Raw genomic sequence first — 12,500 nt, 5'->3', positions numbered from 1 at the left:
TGGATCGCCGGAGAGAGGGACGCACCCTTCCCCGTCCCTCGCCCCGACACCCCGACGCGGGACAGACGACGGACGTGCTAGAGGAGACGAGTGACCCGCCGGGGCGGGCGCCACCCGGAGACCGAGGCCCCCCGACATCGCCCACGGGGCGGCTCGCTCTGCAGCAGGCAGGGGGGCGGCAACGTGAGCCAAGGCCGACAGACGGCGGCAGCGGCGGAGGGGGACGCCCCCCTGACCGCCCGCGGCAACCTCTTTTCGCCATTCGTTTTCTCATCGAGTTAGACACTTAAGGCTGACGACTGGCTTGGTTTTTTTCCCTTCGTGCTCGCCCGGCTTTTGCTCTCTCGGGTTTCTCGGCCCCGGAGGCGCTCGAGAAGACCCCTTCTTTTGCTCGCTCTTGGCTCGAAAGCCGCCCCCACCGCCCGAGCGCTGCTCGCGGCCGGCACACCCAACGGGGGCGCTCGGACCCGGGCCGGCACCGGCAACCCGGCGTGGTTTCGGACACCTGAAGGCTCGCGGGACCGCGCGGCCGTCACACAGCGGGGTTCGGTAAGGAAGCCCTCGGGCGCTCGCTCCCCCGGCTCGCGCGGGGGGAAGAACGGGGCCACACCTCGCACACCACGGGAAGCGAACGGAAAAGGAGGCCACCCTGCCCGCTCACCGGACTCGGCCGCGGCTCCCCATCACAGGGAGGAACGCGGAAGAGCCGGCCCGCCGGGGGCCCTCTCCGACACGACCCAGCACAAAGCCTCATCGCTCGACAGAGAAAGGACAGAGGAGAGAAGCCAAAGAAGCGACGGCCCACGCGGCCGCACCGTGCCCTGGGAAAGCGGCGGCCACGCCACGCGTAGCCATGCGTTCGAGCCACCGAGCGCGGGCTGCGAGAGGTACTCCGGAGGCGTCAGCACCGGCAGGCGCCGGCTCAGCGTGGAGACGCTCTCCCACCCCGGCCCGGGGAAAGGAGGGGGAGAGGCCAGTGCGGCGCACCGGCACGCGGACGGATCTCTCTTTGCAACGGGAAGGAGCAGGGAGGCGTCACCGGCCCCCACCACCTGCTCCGGGAACCACAGGCTCCCTTTTCCTTTTTTCCCCCTTGATCGTGCCCCAACGAGGGTGACGCACCCGACAGGGCCGTCTTCTCAGCGTTCGAAACTCCCGGCGACCGCCGCCGGACGCCGGGTCCGAAACCCGGAGGGAACCGCTCATCCCTGCCGGGGATCGGTTTTGCAGATGGAAGGAAAAAAAAAAAAAAAAAAAGCCGACCCGCAGAGCACAGAGCCCCGACACGGGTAGCACACGGGGAGCAGGGGGAAAGCCACTGAGGGAAGGCAACCCCAAAGCCGCCCGAGTTCAGCTGCCCGTCAAAAGGTGGGACGACCGGGCTGCTGTTTCCCCCCAGCCCGGCTTTTGCACGGGCTCCGGCTTAGGGCCAGGAAAGGAGAGGGGGAAAGAATAAAATCATCTCGGTGAGCTCCAGCTTAAGGCCGAAGGAAAAAGTAAACGACAAGAGCAGAGAGAGGCTTCACCGACAGCCTCCTTCACCCTGTAAAAATCCACCAGTCCCCGGGCTCAGTAAAAGTCATAGGGCTCTCCGGCACCGCAAACCTGGGGGGAAAACCAAAAGCGGTGCAGCTGGGACCCCACCACCAGCTGGCACACTCAAAACACAGCACTCCATAAAGGAGGGCAGTGCCATCAACGAGCCCACGGGGACGCAAGGGGAAGCCGCGGCAGGCTCGGCAACCCCGGGACATCTGCCTTGGGCCTTCCTGGGCATCGAAGCCAGGGGCCGCAAAAACACCCACTACAGCGGGCTCCAGCTTAGGGCCGGGGACACGACTATAAAAGGAAGACGGGGCGCCGCCGCCCCGCCGTCTACCAGCTTTCTCCCGGGCTGCTCGGCTCCCGGCGGACGCCCCCAGAGCCGAGCAGGGCTCCAGCTTAGGGCCGGAGCGCGACTATAGGAGGAAGGCGGGGCGCCGCCGCCCCGCCGCTTACCGGCTTGTCCCGGGCTGCTCGGCTCCCGGCGGACGCCCCCAGAGCCGAGCAGGGCTCCAGCTTAGGGCCAGAGCGCGACTATAGGAGGAAGGCGGGGCGCCGCCGCCCCGCCGCTTACCGGCTTGTCCCGGGCTGCTCGGCTCCCGGCGAACGCCCCCGAGCCGAGCAGGGCTCCAGCTTAGGGCCGGAGCGCGACTATAGGAGGAAGGCGGGGCGCCGCCGCCCCGCCGCTTACCGGCTTTGTCCCGGGCTGCTCGGCTCCCGGCGAACGCCCCCGAGCCGAGCAGGGCTCCAGCTTAGGGCCGGAGCGCGACTATAGGAGGAAGGCGGGGCGCCGCCGCCCCGCCGCTTACCGGCTTGTCCCGGGCTGCTCGGCTCCCGGCGGACGCCCCCAGAGCCGAGCAGGGCTCCAGCTTAGGGCCGGAGCGCGACTATAGGAGGAAGGCGGGGCGCCGCCGCCCCGCCGCTTACCGGCTTGTCCCGGGCTGCTCGGCTCCCGGCGAACGCCCCCGAGCCGAGCAGGGCTCCAGCTTAGGGCCGGAGCGCGACTATAGGAGGAAGGCGGGGCGCCGCCGCCCCGCCGCTTACCGGCTTTGTCCCGGGCTGCTCGGCTCCCGGCGAACGCCCCCGAGCCGAGCAGGGCTCCAGCTTAGGGCCGGAGCGCGACTATAGGAGGAAGGCGGGGCGCCGCCGCCCCGCCGCTTACCGGCTTGTCCCGGGCTGCTCGGCTCCCGGCGGACGCCCCCAGAGCCGAGCAGGGCTCCAGCTTAGGGCCGGAGCGCGACTATAGGAGGAAGGCGGGGCGCCGCCGCCCCGCCGCTTACCGGCTTGTCCCGGGCTGCTCGGCTCCCGGCGAACGCCCCCGAGCCGAGCAGGGCTCCATTGGTCACCAGAGAAAGCAGGGTGCCGCCGCCCCGCTGCAGAATCAAGGTGGCCCCCGTGGCCGTTTCAAGCCCAAATGCACTGGATTGTCTCTGGAAGGTAAACCTGCTACCTCGAGAAGGGAGTGGGGGGGGGGGCGCCGCCGCCCCGCCCGCAGCACCCGACTGGCCCCGCGGCCATCCTTCCGGGATCGCTTGGCTTCGGTCAAGCTACTACTCACGGCTGGAGCGTAGGTAGGATCGCGGGGCGCCGCCGCCACCGCCTTTGCCTGGGGGACACCCAGTAGGAAGCCACGGCAGGCTTGGTACAACTTAGCTATGGGACCCGAGAACCGGGTTGCTCTCGCCCTTTTGGGTGCTCGTTTGGACCGGCTTTTTTTCCGGGGAGTGCCCTTGTCTCGCTGGAAACCGTGCCGAGGCGCCGCCGCCTCCCCTTCCGCCCTTTAAGCCGGTCCGCCGGGCCGCCCCTCCCCGGCTGGCATCGGTTTCCCTTCGTCTGGCATGGTGAGCTCCGCAGCACCACCTACTCCCCTATATACGGACAGACGAGGCCACTCCCGCCGGGAGATCCAAGAGCGCACCCTGTGGTCACCGGAGAGGCGCGCCGAGCGCGCCGACTTTTACGATGACGTAACTGGAGGCAGAAGAAAACAGCGACCCCTTTGGCGACTACCGGAACCGCGCGGACAACTGGTCTACCCCGCTGCCAGAGACCAAGTCCCGCCGAGCGCGGTAGACCTGGCCGCCGCCGTGGGCGCCAGGACCGGGTAGACCTGGCAAACCGGCCCGGAGCCAGGAAGACCTGCCCGCCGCCTTGGCGCCATAGCCGGGCCGCCCTAGCGGACCGGCCCGGAGCCGGAACCGGGTAGACCTGGCCGCCGGCTTCCGAACCGGGTAGACCTGGCGGACCGGATCGGAGCCAGGAAGACCTGCCCGCCGCCTTGGTGCCATAGCCGGGCCGCCCTAGCGGACCGGCCCGGAGCCGGAACCGGGTAGACCTGGCCGCCGGCTTCCGAACCGGGGAGACCCGGCGGACCGGCCCGGACCTGGAAGCGGGAAAAGCCGGGCGAAACGGCCCGGAGCCGGGCAGACCCCGCGGTCCGGCTCGGAGCCGAAACCGGGAGAACCTGGCGGACCGGCCCGGAGCCCGCTAGACCGTGCGGACCGGGCCGGAGCCGGGAGCGGGGAAAACGGGGGGACCGGCGCAGAGCCGGCGGACCCCGCGGTCCGGCCCGGAGCCGGGACCGGGTTGACCTGGCGGCCGGCTGCCGTGCCGGGTAGACCTGGCGGCCCGGCCCGGAGCCGAAGGCGGGAAAAGCCGGGGGTCCGGGCAGACCCCGCGGTCCGGCTCGGAGCCGAAACGGGGAGAACCTGGCGGACCGGCCCGGAGCCCGGTAGAGCTGGGGGACCGGCCCGGAGCCGCGTAGAGCTGGGCGACCGGCTCGGAGCCCGCTAGACCGTGCGGACCGGGCCGGAGCCGGGAGCGGGGGAAAAGGGGGGGGTCCGGCGCGGAGCCGGCACCGGAAACAGCTGGCGGACCGGCCCGGAGCCGGCTAAACGCGGGTTAAACCGCCCGGCGCCGGGACCGGGTAGACCTGGCGGCCGGCTGCCGTGCCGGGTAGACCTGGCGGCCCGGCCCGGAGCCGGGACCGGAAACGGCTGGCGGACCGGCCCGGAGCCGGGCGGACCCCGCGGTCCGGCTCGGAGCCGAAACCGGGAGAACCTGGCGGACCGGCCCGGAGCCCGGTAGAGCTGGGGGACCGGCTCGGAGCCCGCTAGACCGTGCGGACCGGGCCGGAGCCGGGAGCGGGGAAAAACGGGGGGACCGGCGCGGAGCCGGGCGGACCCCGCGGTCCGGCCCGGCGCCGGGACCGGAAACGGCTGGCGGACCGGCCCGGAGCCGGGACCGGGTAGACCCGGCGGCCGGCTGCCGTGCCGGGTAGACCTGGCGGCCCGGCCCGGAGCCGAAGGCGGGAAAAGCCGGGGGTCCGGGCAGACCCCGCGGTCCGGCTCGGAGCCGGAACGGGGAGAACCTGGCGGACCGGCCCGGAGCCCGGTAGAGCTGGGGGACCGGCCCGGAGCCGCGTAGAGCTGGGCGAGCGGCTCGGAGCCCGCTAGACCGTGCGGACCGGGCCGGAGCCGGGAGCGGGGGAAAAGGGGGGGGTCCGGCGCGGAGCCGGCACCGGAAACAGCTGGCAGACAGGCCCGGAGCCGGCTAAACGCGGGTTAAACCGCCCGGCGCCGGGACCGGGTAGACCTGGCGGCCGGCTGCCGTGCCGGGTAGACCTGGCGGCCCGGCCCGGAGCCGGGACCGGAAACGGCTGGCGGACCGGCCCGGAGCCGGGCAGACCCCGCGGTCCGGCTCGGAGCCGAAACCGGGAGAACCTGGCGGACCGGCCCGGAGCCCGGTAGAGCTGGGGGACCGGCCCGGAGCCGCGTAGAGCTGGGCGACCGGCTCGGAGCCCGCTAGACCGTGCGGACCGGGCCGGAGCCGGGAGCGGGGGAAAAGGGGGGGTCCGGCGCGGAGCCGGCACCGGAAACAGCTGGCGGACCGGCCCGGAGCCGGCTAAACGCGGGTTAAACCGCCCGGCGCCGGGACCGGGTAGACCTGGCGGCCGGCTGCCGTGCCGGGTAGACCTGGCGGCCCGGCCCGGAGCCGGGACCGGAAACGGCTGGCGGACCGGCCCGGAGCCGGGCGGACCCCGCGGTCCGGCTCGGAGCCGAAACCGGGAGAACCTGGCGGACCGGCCCGGAGCCCGGTAGAGCTGGGGGACCGGCTCGGAGCCCGCTAGACCGTGCGGACCGGGCCGGAGCCGGGAGCGGGGAAAAACGGGGGGACCGGCGCGGAGCCGGGCGGACCCCGCGGTCCGGCCCGGCGCCGGGACCGGAAACGGCTGGCGGACCGGCCCGGAGCCGGGACCGGGTAGACCCGGCGGCCGGCTGCCGTGCCGGGTAGACCTGGCGGCCCGGCCCGGAGCCGAAGGCGGGAAAAGCCGGGGGTCCGGGCAGACCCCGCGGTCCGGCTCGGAGCCGGAACGGGGAGAACCTGGCGGACCGGCGCGGAGCCCGGTAGAGCTGGGGGACCGGCCCGGAGCCGCGTAGAGCTGGGCGACCGGCTCGGAGCCCGCTAGACCGTGCGGACCGGGCCGGAGCCGGGAGCGGGGGAAAAGGGGGGGGTCCGGCGCGGAGCCGGCACCGGAAACAGCTGGCGGACCGGCCCGGAGCCGGCTAAACGCGGGTTAAACCGCCCGGCGCCGGGACCGGGTAGACCTGGCGGCCGGCTGCCGTGCCGGGTAGACCTGGCGGCCCGGCCCGGAGCCGGGACCGGAAACGGCTGGCGGACCGGCCCGGAGCCGGGCAGACCCCGCGGTCCGGCTCGGCGCCGAAACGGGGAGAACCTGGCGGACCGGCCCGGAGCCCGGTAGAGCTGGGGGACCGGCCCGGAGCCGCGTAGAGCTGGGCGACCGGCTCGGAGCCCGCTAGACCGTGCGGACCGGGCCGGAGCCGGGAGCGGGGAAAACGGGGGGACCGGCGCGGAGCCGGGCGGACCCCGCGGTCCGGCGCGGCGCCGGGACTGGAAACGGCTGGCGGCCCGGCCCGGCGCCGGGACCGGGTAGACCTGGCGGCCGGCTGCCGTGCCGGGTAGACCTGGCGGCCCGGCCCGGAGCCGGGACCGGAAACGGCTGGCGGACCGGCCCGGAGCCGGGAGAACCTGGCGGACCGGCCCGGAGCCGGGAAGAGCCTGCGAGACCGGCCCGGCCCGGAGCCGGGAGCGGGGAAGCCCGGGGGACCGGCGCGGAGCCCGGTAGAGCTGGGGGACCGGCCCGGAGCCCGCTAGACCGTGCGGACCGGGCCGGAGCCGGGAGCGGGGAAAACGGGGGGACCGGCGCGGAGCCGGGCGGACCCCGCGGTCCGGCCCGGCGCCGGGACCGGAAACGGCTGGCGGACCGGCCCGGAGCCGGGACCGGGTAGACCTGGCGGCCGGCTGCCGTGCCGGGTAGACCTGGCGGCCCGGCCCGGAGCCGGGACCGGAAACGGCTGGCGGACCGGCCCGGAGCCGGGCAGACCCCGCGGTCCGGCTCGGAGCCGAAACGGGGAGAACCTGGCGGACCGGCCCGGAGCCCGGTAGAGCTGGGGGACCGGCCCGGAGCCCGCTAGACCGTGCGGACCGGGCCGGAGCCGGAAGCGGGGAAAACGGGGGGACCGGCGCGGAGCCGGGCGGACCCCGCGGTCCGGCCCGGCGCCGGGACCGGAAACGGCTGGCGGACCGGCCCGGAGCCGGGACCGGGTAGACCCGGCGGCCGGCTGCCGTGCCGGGTAGACCTGGCGGCCCGGCCCGGAGCCGAAGGCGGGAAAAGCCGGGGGTCCGGGCAGACCCCGCGGTCCGGCTCGGAGCCGAAACGGGGAGAACCTGGCGGGCCGGCCCGGAGCCCGGTAGAGCTGGGGGACCGGCCCGGAGCCGCGTAGAGCTGGGCGAGCGGCTCGGAGCCCGCTAGACCGTGCGGACCGGGCCGGAGCCGGGAGCGGGGGAAAAGGGGGGGTCCGGCGCGGAGCCGGCACCGGAAACAGCTGGCGGACCGGCCCGGAGCCGGCTAAACGCGGGTTAAACCGCCCGGCGCCGGGACCGGGTAGACCTGGCGGCCGGCTGCCGTGCCGGGTAGACCTGGCGGCCCGGCCCGGAGCCGGGACCGGAAACGGCTGGCGGACCGGCCCGGAGCCGGGCAGACCCCGCGGTCCGGCTCGGAGCCGAAACGGGGAGAACCTGGCGGACCGGCCCGGAGCCCGGTAGAGCTGGGGGACCGGCGCGGAGCCCGGTAGAGCTGGGGGACCGGCCCGGAGCCCGCTAGACCGTGCGGACCGGGCCGGAGCCGGAAGCGGGGAAAACGGGGGGACCGGCGCGGAGCCGGGCGGACCCCGCGGTCCGGCCCGGCGCCGGGACCGGAAACGGCTGGCGGACCGGCCCGGAGCCGGGACCGGGTAGACCCGGCGGCCGGCTGCCGTGCCGGGTAGACCTGGCGGCCCGGCCCGGAGCCGAAGGCGGGAAAAGCCGGGGGTCCGGGCAGACCCCGCGGTCCGGCTCGGAGCCGAAACGGGGAGAACCTGGCGGGCCGGCCCGGAGCCCGGTAGAGCTGGGGGACCGGCCCGGAGCCGCGTAGAGCTGGGCGAGCGGCTCGGAGCCCGCTAGACCGTGCGGACCGGGCCGGAGCCGGGAGCGGGGGAAAAGGGGGGGTCCGGCGCGGAGCCGGCACCGGAAACAGCTGGCGGACCGGCCCGGAGCCGGCTAAACGCGGGTTAAACCGCCCGGCGCCGGGACCGGGTAGACCTGGCGGCCGGCTGCCGTGCCGGGTAGACCTGGCGGCCCGGCCCGGAGCCGGGACCGGAAACGGCTGGCGGACCGGCCCGGAGCCGGGCAGACCCCGCGGTCCGGCTCGGAGCCGAAACGGGGAGAACCTGGCGGACCGGCCCGGAGCCCGGTAGAGCTGGGGGACCGGCGCGGAGCCCGGTAGAGCTGGGGGACCGGCCCGGAGCCCGCTAGACCGTGCGGACCGGGCCGGAGCCGGGAGCGGGGAAAACGGGGGGACCGGCGCGGAGCCGGGCGGACCCCGCGGTCCGGCCCGGCGCCGGGACCGGAAACGGCTGGCGGACCGGCCCGGAGCCGGGACGGGGTAGACCTGGCGGCCGGCTGCCGTGCCGGGTAGACCTGGCGGCCCGGCCCGGAGCCGGAAGCGGAAATGCCCGAGGGACCGGCGCGGAGCCGGGCAGACCCCGCGGTCCGGCTCGGAGCCGAAACCGGGGACAGCTGGCGGCCCGGCCCGGAGCCGGGAGGAGCCTGCGGACCGGCCCGGCCCGGAGCCGAGATCGGGGAAACCCGGGGGACCGGCGCGGAGCCGGGCGGACCCCGCGGTCCGGCGCGGAGCCGGGCGGACCCCGCGGTCCGGCCCGGCGCCGGGACCGGAAACAGCTGGCGGACCGGCCCGGAGCCGGGACCGGGTAGACCTGGCGGCCGGCTGCCGTGCCGGGTAGACCTGGCGGCCCGGCCCGGAGCCGGGAGCGGGAACACCTGCCGGACCGACCCGGAGCCGGGTAGAGACGGGGTACCGTCCCGGAACCGGGAAGTTCCGGCGGACCGGCCCGGAGCCGGGTAGAGCCGGGGGACCGGGCCGGAGCCGGGCGGCAGACCCCGCGGACCGGCCCGGAGCCGAGTAGAGTCGCCCGTAGTGCCGCCCGGGCCCGGGTAGGCCCGTCCGCCGGTTCCGGAGCCGGCCGGATCCGTCGCTAGGAGCGGACGGACGAGCAGGAGGGCAGGACGGCAGGAGGCATCGTCGTGAAAAAAGGAGACTCGGGCGGGAGGTCGGTCACGCCGCCGCCGCATCCTCCCTTCCCCCTCGCCCGCGACGCACGCGGACGTTCGAGGCGACGATTAATAAAACGCACGAGCGGTTAACTCGTCGATCGACTCTGTCTTCCTTTCTCTCTCTTTTATTCCTTCGCGATTTAAAAGTGAAAAAATAAATAATAATAATAAATAAAATAAAATAAAATAATAAAAAAAAAAAAAACGGAAAAAAAAAAAATAAAAAAAAAACGGGGCCGGGGCTGGGGCCAGAGCTGGGCAAAGGGCCGAGACCGAGGCCTAGGCCGAGACCAGGACCGGGACCGACACCGAGGCATAGGCCGAGGCCTGAGCCGGGACGGGGACCGGGACCGGGACCAGGACCGAGACTGAGACCGAGGGCTAGGCCGAGACCTGGGCCGGGACCGAGAGCGAGAGCGAGAGCGAGAGCGAGAGCGAGAGCGAGAGCGAGAGCGAGGCCTAGGCCGAGGCCTGGGCCGGGACTGGGACCGAGAGCGAGAGCGAGGCCTAGGCGGAGGCCAGGGCCGGGACCGGGATCGGGACCGGGACTGAGAGCGAGGCCTAGGCCAAGGCCTGGGCCGGGACTGGGACCGAGAGCGAGGCCTAGGCGGAGGCCAGGGCCGGGACCGGGACCGGGACTGAGAGCGAGGCCTAGGCCAAGGCCTGGGCCTGGGCCGGGACCGGGACCGAGAGCGAGAGCGAGGCCTAGGCGGAGGCCAGGGCCGGGACCGGGACCGGGACTGAGAGCGAGACCGAGGCCTAGGCCAAGGCCTGGGCCTGGACCGGGACTGAGAGCGAGACCAAGGCCTAGGCCAAGGCCTGGGCGGGGACCGGGACCAAGGGAGAGACCGAGAGCGAGACCGAGGCCTAGGCCGAGGCCTGGGCGGAGACCGGGACCAGGACTGAGAGAGAGGCCTAGGCCGAGGCCGAGGCCTGGGCCGGGGCCGGGGCCAGGGCCGGGGCCGGGGCCGGGGCCGGGGCCGGGACCGGGACCGGGACCGGGACCGGGACCGGGACCGGGACCGAGAGCGAGAGCGAGAGCGAGGCCTAGGCCGAGGCCTGAGCCGGGACCGAGAGCGAGAGCGAGAGCAAGAGCGAGAGCGAGGCCTAGGCCGAGGCCTGGGCGGGGACCGGGACCGGGACCGGGACCGGGACCGGGACCGGGACCGGGACCGAGAGCGAGAGCGAGAGCGAGACCGAGGCCTAGGCCAAGGCCTGGGCCTGGACCGGGACCGAGAGCGAGAGCAAGGCCTAGGCGGAGGCCAGGGCCGGGACCGGGATCAGGACCGGGACCGGGACTGAGAGCGAGGCCTAGGCCAAGGCCTGGGCCTGGGCCGGGACCGGGACCAGGACCGAGAGTGAGAGCGAGGCCTAGGCCGAGGCCTGAGCCGGGACCGGGACAGGGACCGGGACCGAGAGCGAGACTGAGGCCTAGGCCGAGGCCTGAGCCGGGACCGAGAGTGAGAGCGAGAGCAAGAGCGAGAGCGAGGCCTAGGCCGAGGCCTGGGCCGGGACCGGGACCGGGACCGGGACCGGGACCGAGAGCGAGACCGAGACCGAGAGCGAGACCGAGACCGAGAGCGAGACCGAGACCGAGACCGAGACCGAGGCCTAGGCCGAGACCTAGGCCGAAACCGAGACCGAGAGCGAGGCCTAGGCCAAGGCCCGAGACCGAGACCTGAGGCCTAGGCTGAGGCCCGAGGCCTAGGCCGAGACCTAGGCCGAAACCGAGACCGAGAGCGAGGCCTAGGCCGAGGCCCGAGACCGAGACCGAGACCCGAGGCCCGAGACCGAGACCTAGGCTGAAACCGAGACCGAGAGCGAGGCCTAGGCCGAGGCCCGAGACCGAGACCGAGACCCGAGACCTAAGGCCCAAGGCCTAGGCTGAGACCGAGACCGAGACCGAGACCGAGACCGAGACCGAGACCGAGACCGAGACCGAGACCGAGACCGAGACCGAGGGCTAGGCTGAGGCCCGAGGCCTAGGCCGAGACCTAGGCCGAAACCGAGACCGAGAGCGAGGCCTAGGCCAAGGCCCGAGACCGAGACCTAGGCCTAGGCCGAGACCTAGGCTGAAACCGAGACCGAGAGCGAGGCCTAGGCCAAGGCCCGAGACCGAGACCTGAGGCCTAGGCCGAGGCCCGAGGCCTAGGCCGAGACCTAGGCTGAAACCGAGACCGAGGGCGAGGCCTAGGCCGAGGCCCGAGACCGAGACCTGAGGCCTAGGCCGAGACCGAGACCGAGACCGAGGGCTAGGCCGAGGCCCGAGGCCTAGGCTGAGACCTAGGCCGAAACTGAGACCAAGAGAGAGGCCTAGGCCAAGGCCCGAGACCGAGACCCGAGGCCTAGGCTGAGACCTAGGCCGAAACCGAGACCGAGAGCGAGGCCTAGGCCGAGGCCCGAGACGGAGACCGAGACCTGAGGCCTAGGCCGAGACCGAGACCGAGACCTGAGGCCTAGGCCGAGACCAAGACCGAGGGCTAGGCCGAGGCCCGAGACCGAGACCGAGACCTGAGGCCTAGGCCGAGACCGAGACCGAGACCGAGACCGAGGGCTAGGCCGAGGCCCGAGGCCCGAGACCGAGACCGAGACCTGAGGCCTAGGCCGAGACCAAGACCGAGGGCTAGGCTGAGGCCCGAGGCCTAGGCCAAGACCTAGGCCGAAACCGAGCCTGAGACCGAGGGCTAAGCTGAGGCCCGAGGCCTAGGCCGAGACTTAGTCCGAAACCGAGACCGAGACCTGAGGCCTAGGCCGAGACCGAGACCGAGACCGAGACCTGAGGCCTAGGCCGAGACCAAGACCGAGGGCTAGGCTGAGGCCCGAGGCCTAGGCCAAGACCTAGGCCGAAACCGAGCCTGAGACCGAGGGCTAAGCTGAGGCCCGAGGCCTAGGCCGAGACTTAGTCCGAAACCGAGACCGAGAGCGAGAGCGAGGCCTAGGCCAAGGCCCGAGACCGAGACCGAGACCGAGACCGAGACCTGAGGCCTAGGCCGAGACCGAGACCGAGGGCTAGGCTGAGGCCCGAGGGCTAGGCTGAGGCCCGAGGCCTAGGCCGAGACCTAGGCCGAAACCGAGACCGAGACCGAGAGCGAGGCTGAGGCCCGAGGGCTAGGCTGAGGCCCGAGGCCTAGGCCGAGACCTAGGCCGAGACCGAGACCGAGAGCGAGGCCTAGGCCGAGGCCCGAGACCGAGACCTGAGGCCTAGGCCGAGGCCCGAGACCGAGACCTGAGGCCTAGGCTAAGACCCGAGGCCTAGGCCGAGACCG

The sequence above is a fragment of the Heliangelus exortis genome, unplaced genomic scaffold, assembly GCF_036169615.1.
Source record: "Heliangelus exortis unplaced genomic scaffold, bHelExo1.hap1 Scaffold_276, whole genome shotgun sequence".
NCBI classification, from domain to species: Eukaryota; Metazoa; Chordata; class Aves; order Apodiformes; family Trochilidae; genus Heliangelus; species Heliangelus exortis.
The sequence above is the reverse complement of the archived record's forward strand: the minus strand, read 5'-3'. Positions refer to the sequence as shown.